Below are 9925 nucleotides of genomic sequence, written 5' to 3'. Positions count from 1 at the left end.
TTCGGGGCGCTTAATGTCAGAGAAAAAAAAAGCAAAATAAAAGCTTAAAAAGAGATGCATCTTGTGGGTTTTCTTTTTCAATATTTCTTAGCCAGTAGACTCACAAAAAAGCTTTGTGCCATGCACAAGAATAAACACATATGCCGATTGACTTTCAACAAAAAGGCCTTGCTGAAGTAGTATGATTTTAATCTTGGGTTGAGCCCCTTCTTCATAAAATTGTAAATTTAGGGATGCAAATCAAGACCAAAGTCATAGATTTAAGCAAGAGTGGTTTTGGGGAACACTTTCATTCTACCATGAAAATCAAACCAAAATAAACTCTGTAGCATATTTTTTTTTAAAAGAAAACATTTGGCTGTTAGTTTTCAAGTCCAGGATATTATTTGTGCTAATTCCAAAATACTGAAAAACATATAACACATAACCTAATGTTAACTCTTTATTGAAATAAGATGATGGTTTGGGATGTCCTTCAAACACATCACAATGAGGATTATCATTCTGCTGTTTAAAGGCCCAACCAGCCATCTTCAGAACTGTTTCAGCAGAACCAGCTGCTCTTTTGCAATCCAAATTTCTCATCATGTCAGCGTTTCAAATATCATGCAGGATTAAATCAGAGCCCAAGGCAGAGCTATCCTTAAAGTTCATATTTAATAAGACAGACATGTTGGCAACAAACCGTGGAATCCCAAATCTAAAAGCTTCCTGGGGTTCCGCCCAGTTGAAAGTTCATGATCTTCTCTCCACGCCCATAAAGCCATCACATGGTCCAATCTTCTTCGGCCAACCTGGCATCTCCACCTAGCTGGTTCCGGTCAGGTGCAGAGATGCGGAGACAAAAGATGACCTTGGGCTTCTAGAAAAGAAGGACAACAACACATTGCACAATTCTACTCCTTTCTATTCCCCCTCCCAATTACTACACTAAATGAAACAGCAGAATGAAATAATAGAGAGTGTGGCAGGCCAAAGATCCTAAAAAGGAATATAACTGCAGAATGCTTTATCAATTTCTCTGTGGCTCGAATACGTCTGTCGCTTAGGGTAAGACTTGGAGCCAGAAACACAGATAGGAGTTTAGGCCTTCCAAAAGAGGTGAACAATTTGGGTTCTTTTGTTTTCTCACCCTTCACCGCACCGGATGGTTGTCTTTATTTTATTTTCCATTCTCTTGGGGCACAAGAGAGGCCGAGAGGATGAGGGCAGTTCTCTGCTGCAGAGAGAAAGGCTTTGGTGTGGTTGAAGAGGGCCGGGGAGAGATGAGCTGCATCCTGGGCTGGGTGGATGACGCAGCTCCTCCCTTGGCCGTTGAGTTGGAAGACTATCTCAAGAGAAGTTGCATCTCTCAATCTCTCTGGCGAAGGAAGAAGAGAGTGACGGAGAAGCCAAGACCAGCGTCCTTTTCATCCTGAAGTGAAGATGGAGATCATCGCTTGGATGATAGGTTTGGGACCTCTTTCTTCTTCTTCCATCTCAATCTGACTCTTCCTTTTCCTCATCTGAAAGCTGATATCTTTACTCCCTTGTATTGTTCCCCCCTCCCTACATCCTTCTCAGGATATTCTTCTTCCCTGGTTCTGTTAAGTGGAATAAAAGGGGTACTTTCCTGCCTCCCCCCCCCAATCAATTGTATCTCCGGTCCTCTTCATCCTGAAGAGAAGATGGAGATCATCTCTTGGATGATAGGTTTGGGACCTCTTTCTTCTTCTTCCATCTCAATCTGACTCTTCCTTTTCCTCATCTGAAAGCTGATATCTTTACTCCCATGTATTGTCGTCGTCCCCCTCCCCTACATCCTTCTCAGGATATTCTTCTTCCCTGGTTCTGTTAAGTGGAATAAAAGGGGTACTTTCCTGCCTCCCCACCCCCCAATCAATTGTATCTCCGGTCCTCTTCATCCTGAAGAGAAGATGGAGCTCATCTCTTGGATGATAGGTTTGGGACCTCCTTCTTCGTTCTTCCTTTTCTCCCTCTTGCTCCTCTCAAATGATTGAGAATTGAGGACATCAGAATGGCTGAACTTTGGAGAGAAAACCCTCCTGGGCTCCATTTCTGTCCTTAATGATAATTCCAAACTGGTAAGGATGGTTTGGGAACTATTATGAGTCCCCCAATGGCCAGAACATAATTGGAAGAAGACCCCTTCCTCCTCCTCCTTCAGGGCAGCTTCTCATCTGCTGCATCCATTCAGGGAAGAAGATTCAGTTGGGGATGATGGAGCTGAAAGTCTTGCAGAGCCTGGGATCACCTCTCCTTCTCTTAACTCCACCTTCCTTCCTTTTCTCTTTCAGTCCTTCCATGGATCCTCCTTGGAGCAGGTAAGAGATCCTCGTGCAGACTTTGCTTCTCTTCACAAACACTTAAACTGTGATTGTTGCGGCCTCTGAAGGACGGAGAAGGTCAAATGAAACCATCTCTGTGGGTGCAGCTACTCTGCTGTTCTTTTACACTTCGGTTGGTGCAATGGGTGAATCCAGTCCTTCTTGCTTCTTCAGGAGGCATCTGCAGATGGCTATCATCAAACCCTGTTGAGGTGCCTCCCTTCATGGAGACACGTCTCTGAGTCTCCCTGAAGAGCCAACACAAGATTATCTAATCTTTGGTTTGATAAACTTTGCCAAACTGAAGAATGAATAGCTGTTTTTACCAGATAACCCTGAAAATCCTTCTCTTTGTGTCCCTGGTGAGCCTAAGATGGACCCTTCTAAAAAAGGTCCACCTCAACAACGTCTTCTCCCAATATAAAATGAAGAAGGGCCTGCAAAGTAAGGAGACCAGAAAGGAAGGTGGACCTAAAAGATCGGGATGGATTGAAATCTTGCATAGGAAGAAAAATCCATCTGGTCCAGTTCCAAAGTGGGAGAAAAGTGCTGGAAACAAAATGGAGGCTGATTGGAAAGTAGCATGTGGTTCTGGGACAGCTGAAAAATTAGCTTGATGAGTGCATGGCTTTTTAGAGAGTTTCTGAGATGCTGCTGGGGATTGTGCAATGTTTGAAATGTCACTAGGGGATTTTGCAACGTAGTGAGCTCTGTGTCTTTTGCTATCCTAACGGTGGTGGGTTTCATCATATTATGTCCTAAAGGTCATGTCCTGTCCTTCTTAATCCCATTACCCTGGAGCTGAAGATGTTTGGTTTATGAATGGATTGGCCAGGATTTCTTAATGGGCACCAAATCTCCATCTCTAAAGACTTCAGGCATTTTCTGGAGGCTGTTTTGCTATGCAGGAAGAGAGGGGTTGCCTTTAAGAACATGTTTCCTCCATTTTCCCCTTTGGGAAAATATAATATTCTACCTATTTTAATATTCCCCAAAATATTTCATTCTCTACAAGGTGGGAGGGCTTCCCGCACTTGGATGGGCCTTCATGCAAGCCATCGAGGGCAAGAGAACTTTTCATTTGCAGCGTTCTGTCCTGGCGAGAGGAAGCCATGGGTCAAGGATCCTCAGAGCAGATGATGGATGGGAGTCAACCTGGGAATTGGGGTGGATGTTCTGGTGTAGAGATTTGGTTCCAGGAGGCGATCAGAAGGAAGGACTCAATGGTTTCTCTTTCTTTCTTCAGGTTCACAGGCAAATTCATCTCTACCAGCCCCCAGGCTGTCCTCGTCTATTCAACACAACTTTGTTATTAAAGGAGAAGAGATCCCCTTGAATTGCTCCCTCCCCAAGGGAGTCGAATCAGGGAGTCCAGAGGGACCTACTAGAATCAAGTTCTTTTTCTACTGTAGGGATCAATCCTACGTACCAATTGAAGATGAACATCTCCATAACAATACCTTCAACCTCAGGACTGGAAAGCTGAACTCTAGCCAAACAAAGATAACATGCGCTTGCAAGATAAGGGGAACATCTGAAGGATGGACTTATTCTCCCCAAAGTAACCAGCTGGTCTTCTCAGTGGGTGGTAAGATGAATATTTATTACCCCCAAATATTCATTCCAGAAGGTAGCACAATGCTCAAGCTATGAAGGTGCACAATAGACCTTTCAATAATAATAATAATAATAATAATAATAATAATAATAATAATAATAATAATAATAATAATAATAATAATAATAAACTTTAATTTATAAACCGCACCCTTTCCTAAACAGGACTAGGTTTATTTCAAAAATAAACCGAGTAAACAGAATATGAAAAATCAAATAAATCGTTAAATAAATAACGCCCCCTGTATGAAAATGGTTAGCAGGACATTCTTTCCATGGGAAAAAAATATTCCCCCCAATGGGCTTTTAGGGTTTATTTTATTTTATTTATTAGTTTCACAAAAATGTATACGCTGACCACTCTGTTACTGAAGTCGTATTTTCTGCAATCGAGTTTGAGTTTGTATCAATGATTTGTGCATGTATTATTGTGGTTGAAGCTGAAGTAGTCATTGGCAGGTAGGATGTTGTAGCAGACAATTTTGCGTACTATGCTTCGGTCAGACCACAGGGGAGAACAATTACAGAAACAACTAATCCTTTTCTACTCTTGTATGCTTCATACTTACGTACTTTAATATTGACCCAAATGCATTCAAGATAGTTCTCATCATTGTTGTGCTCTATTTCTGTAGAGAGGTAGTTATTTCTTATATATAGTGCAACTCCACCTCCTCTTTTACTTGGTCTATTTCTTTTAAATAATTTAAATCCTTCTAGCTGTATGTTCCATTTGTCGGTTTCATCCCACCAAGTTTCTGTAATGGCAACAATATCGTATCTGCCCTCTTTTACTTGAATTTCTAATTTGCCCTGTTTATTCCTCATACTCTGTGCATTGGTGTGTAGACATTTGAGTCCATTTTGATTGACCCTGTGGTTACAGTCTGCATATCCTGTGTTATGCCTGACTTCCCCTATTTTCTTGCCACTTGTATGATTCATGCACGTGGTATGGCACTCACTATTAAATGCTTGGTTTTGCTTGACAGCGGGAGTGATAATCTTACCCGCACAAACATCTGTGTTACATACATTGATAACCCTATGAATTTTAGTTTGCTGGGGACAGAAATGTTCTGTATCTATTAGTTCTCTGTCCCCGCTGTCCCCTGCATGTATTATTGTGGTTGAAGCTGAAGTAGTCATTGGCAGGTAGGATGTTGTAGCAGACAATTTTGGGTACTATGCTTAGGTCAGGCGCAGGGGAGAACAATTACAGAAACAACGAATCCTTTTTGACTCTTGTATGCTTCATACTTACCTACGGTACCTATATCGTTTCTGTACTTTGCTGCCTATTACAGAAATTTGCTTTTCTTCAATTGGAAGATTCAGTTGATGGGAAGATAGAGGTAATGATTTCTTGGTCCAGTCTCTCTTGTGTGAAAAGGAGTAGACTTTGTGTTATTTTCACTCTAAGCTAAAGTCACATTCATTCTCCTTCCTTATTTACCATTTTAACCTCCATTATCTGAAATATCATTGCTTTGCCTCATAGAAATGGTACCTTAGATTCAAGGGGATACTCTGGATGATTTGAGGAAACTCCTCTGCTTCAAGGTAGACATTAATATATCTCCCTTGTGAACATTTTGTGCAGACGGCCCCCCTTCCCCATTGCTGAGAGTGGATCCGTTGTCCCAGAGGGTGAAGGAAGGTGACCCCTTACACTTCCTCTGCTCAACGGAAGGAGAAAACACACAGAAGAAGTTCCATTTCTACAAGGATGAGGTGGAGATCCCCTCCAGGGAAGAAGGTCTTCTGGAACCCTCCAGTGAAGCCACAAATCCTCTTCAGAATGCCTCTCTGAGAATCCCTCATGCCTCCTTCAACCACAATGGAGAATTTGCTTGCAGTTATGAAGAAAAGAGAAGAAACCGATGGGTCAAGTCTTCTTGGAGCCAGGCAGTGAACGTCACAGTTGAGCCAGGTAGGAGATTTGTGTTGGCGGCATAGAAAAAGCAGACGCAGACAGGAGTAAGGTTGTGCTGGGAAGGCCACCCGATGGAAGGCACCCCGAAGGGCACCCACCCAGAGCATTGTTAGGGGCTCCCTTTTATTGTCAAACTTCTCAGAATAGCAAAAGCTCATTGGACAGAAAATACACTTGGCCATTATTGATTGGTTTACAGATGCATGCTTTCCTCATGGACACCTGATGGATACTTCATGATATAGATATGTGACTCTCTACTTAGTTAATATTTTGCTGCATGGAATGTGATGTCTACGTGTACACTCCACTGTCTCTTTTTGGATTTGGTTCAATCTCGAGACCACCATTAAAGGCTAAACTAGGAGAGACAAAGAAAGTCCTGGAGAAAAAGAAATAGCTTTTGCAGGATTGTTAAGTAGTTCTACAGAGAGCTCCATGAAAAATCCAGAACTGAGCTTGATAAAAAAAAAGGGAGGGATCTGTTTCATTTGTAGATTTAATAGACTCTAAACCTTCAAGAAAAGAGCAGGCTAAGATATTCTGCCAAGAAATATTAAACCATCCTTTTTGTTTCTCAATCAAACCAGTTTTGACCCGTGATTCAGATCCTATTTTGATATATTCCCGGTTGGTGATTTCTCTTATCATCCTTATAATCCTGCTGGTTCCCTTTGCCTTTTATTGCTGGAAGAAGAAGATCAGTAAGTGAAGGGTTTGGGTTCAAGGGTTCCCTCACCTGGAGTCCTAGATGTGGCTCCTGATGGGGTTGGAGATGTTGGCCGAGAGATTCTCTGGGGAGGCAGGAAAGGAGAGCAAGACCCGAGAGAGAGAAGGGCAAACAATATGTGAGATCGATGAAAAGAAGCCATTTTATCTTTCTTTTTAAATCATTATTATTATTATTTCTCCCTTGGAAGCATCAGCATCCCGGGGACAATTTCAGCTCGTGGAAAAGAAAGAGGAAAGAAATGATCTTGCAGTGACGGAGATTCAAGCAGCAACAGCAGCTACTTCCTCACCTGTCAAGGTAGCTGGGTGACTTTTTTAAATTAAAAACCTTTATTTTTAAACAAACAAGTGCAAACAAACATAAAAACATCTTCCAATTCCATACAGCGTGTCGATCGGTGACAAAACCTTTTTGTACATTCTCACCATGGTCTTCACTTACACTTCATATAGAATCTCGTATTATCAACGTGGTATATGTGTATATCATTATTATCATTATTGTACATTTATTTGGCTATAATTATCATTACTTCATTTTATAGAAGATATTCTACATTTTAGATAAATTTATATTGTAACATTTCATTACATCATCCTAAATCCGTCCAGGAATAATACATCTTTACAAACTTCTTTTTTTTTATTAAAAGAGTTTTATACAAACAGATTTTCCCCCTTTTCACCCCCCCCCCGCCATACAATGTAAATCTCATACAAATGCTATGCCCCCCCAACCCCCCCGCAAAAATTCACATTCAAATATTATACCAAATACTTTGCCCCCTCCCCTCCCCTTAAAGTAAATTAATCGTTCACATATTGTACCCCCTCTCCTCCCAACAAACACAATATAAATTTCTCTTAGATTAATAATAGCACATTGATCCCATCTTCTAAGCTAATTTAACATATATAACTCTTAATATAAATTTCTCCTAAAATAACAATGTTTCGTTAATCCCATCTTCTAGTTTATTTATACATATATATTGCCACGCCCTCCACCCTTACCCTCCCCCACCTCCCACACAAACCCACCCCCCTGACTTCCGCTGTATACCACTCTAACAATTCCAAGCATCCCATATATTATTTACTCTGATCATCTATCAATCTAAATTTACAAACTTCTTTATCTAAACCATTGATAAAATAATTCCCATGTTTCATAAAATTGGTTACCAAACTTTTATACATCCTCGCCATAGTCCTCTCTTACAAATTATATAAAATCTCCTATTATCAATATATATATATATATATATATATATATATATATATATATATATATATATATATATATATATATATATATATATATATATGTATGTATACAGTATTATCATGATTAATCATTTATTTGGCTATAACTATTATTACTTCATTTTATACAAAATATTCTAACTTGAAAGAAATTCAAATTCGTTTTTATTATAACATTTCATTACATCATCCTGTCTCCATCCAATCGTAGTGCAATCTTTTATTTCTTGCCATTTGTAGTATTTGTATTTTAATTGCCTTTTTTAGTAGATCTTGTATGGATTTAGTAGATCTTGTATGTATGCAGGAATTGGGTATGTTTAGCTTAAGAGAAAGAAGGACTAGGGGAGACATGATAGCATTGTTCCAATATCTCAGGGGTTGCCACAAAGAAGAGGGAGTCAAACTATTCTCCAAAGCACCCGAGGGTAGAACAAGAAGCAATGGGTGGAAACTAATCAAGGAGAGAAGCAACTTAGAACTGAGGAGAAATTTCCTGACGGTTAGAACAATTAATCAGTGGAACAGAAGTTGCCTCCAGAAGTTGTGAATTCCCCAACACTGGAAGTCTTTAAGAAGATGTTGGATAGCCATCTGTCTGAAACAGTATAGGGTTTCCTGCCTAGGCAGGGGGTTGGACTAGAAGACCTCCAAGGTCCCTTCCAACTCTACTATTGTATTGTATTGTATTGTATTGTATTGGACATCTCTTGGCAATTTATATTTCACTGTGTATCTTGTGAAGGCTCGAAACCCCTGGGATTCATGGGTGACTTTAATCAGTCTATTTACCAAGTCTATGAAAACAAGTTTTATCCCCCACTATTGATGGTGTCCTCTGGAGTCTTCCAACCGCCATGTAGAAACAGGAATGATGTGGGTAGGATTCAGAGCTTCTGAACTTTAACCCTTCAATGCAAACATGATTTTTCCTTCCATAAAGACCATTTGTCTTGAGCTCTCTAAACATCTGCTCTAATTTTCTTGACCTGCTTAGTTTCCAACAAAGAATTTAGGGATTTGGGAAGTACTAGATCTTTCTTTAGAAAATGGGGAAGCCAAATAATTCTCTTTATGGTTTTCCATCTACACAATAATGTGTTGGCCAAGAAATTGAATGGCCTTGAAGCCCACACAAACAGAAAGAAATATTTCCAAAGTCAAGTATCTTAGAAGGCATTAAAGATTCCTATTATTAAGTGTTGGGGCAAAGTTTTAGAGGACTGCCCCTCCGGTTGTCTCAGAAGCGTCTCATCACCATCGGGAATCTGAGACAGGAGACTAGACTGGGTCGGATCTGATGCCAAAATGTCAATCCTTCTTTTCCTTGATAGGCTGGGAATCTTTGTAGCTTTGTAGCTGGAATCTGTGTTAAGCTTATTTATTTCTAAAAATGCTGCAAAATGATGGAGGAATCCCATGTTCTCAATGGGTTCCTTAGCTGCAGGCAGATTGAACAATGCCTTCTCATTCCCTCACTTTCCCCAGGACTCTGAGATCACCTACAGCTGCATCCAGGACTCCTTCACCCCGTCTCCTCCTGGACCAACAAGGAGGAATCTTCTTACACAACGGGGAGAAGAAGGGATATTGTACAGTGATATTGTTTTTCCACCCAAAATGAGGCAGCAAAACCATCCCTGATTGCAGGAACATGTGTCCCTCTTGGTCCAGTCCCTTATTTTTCCTAGACATGGATGTCACCCTTGAAGAGATGATGATGCAGTTCAGTTTTGATTTATGGCAGAAGAGAAAACCCAACAAACAGGGGGGCGGAAATCCGGGCATAATCTTATTCTACGAATCTGTCAGGGAATCGGACAGCTGGTGTCCAAATGGAGCCAGAGATGCTGACACAAACTTGCCAATAAATACATTTTATAACTAGAGGTAGTCCTTGTTTTACATCGGGTTATTTAGTGACCGTTTGAAATTATAACGTCACTGGAAAAGGTGACTTACGACCGTTTCCCACACTGATGACCATTGCATCACTCTAATCAACATTTAGACACTTGGCAACTGACTCATACTTATGACGGTTGCA

The 9925-nt window shown here is 40.5% G+C and overlaps 1 long non-coding RNA gene across 1 annotated transcript; it reads left to right on the top strand.

Moving 5' to 3' along the window:
* Nucleotides 1-6809: 6809 nt before the first annotated feature.
* Nucleotides 6810-9651, top strand: LOC309401027. Its single transcript, XR_014176748.1, has 2 exons — nucleotides 6810-6910; nucleotides 9367-9651. It is a non-coding gene; the product is annotated as an uncharacterized lncRNA (long non-coding RNA).
* Nucleotides 9652-9925: the final 274 nt, after the last annotated feature.

The sequence above is a fragment of the Natrix helvetica genome (genome assembly GCF_964273705.1).
Source record: "Natrix helvetica genome assembly, chromosome: Z".
In the NCBI taxonomy this organism is placed as follows: domain Eukaryota; kingdom Metazoa; phylum Chordata; class Lepidosauria; order Squamata; family Natricidae; genus Natrix; species Natrix helvetica.
Note: the sequence above shows the minus strand (reverse complement) of the source record. Positions and strands in the feature narration are given on the sequence as shown.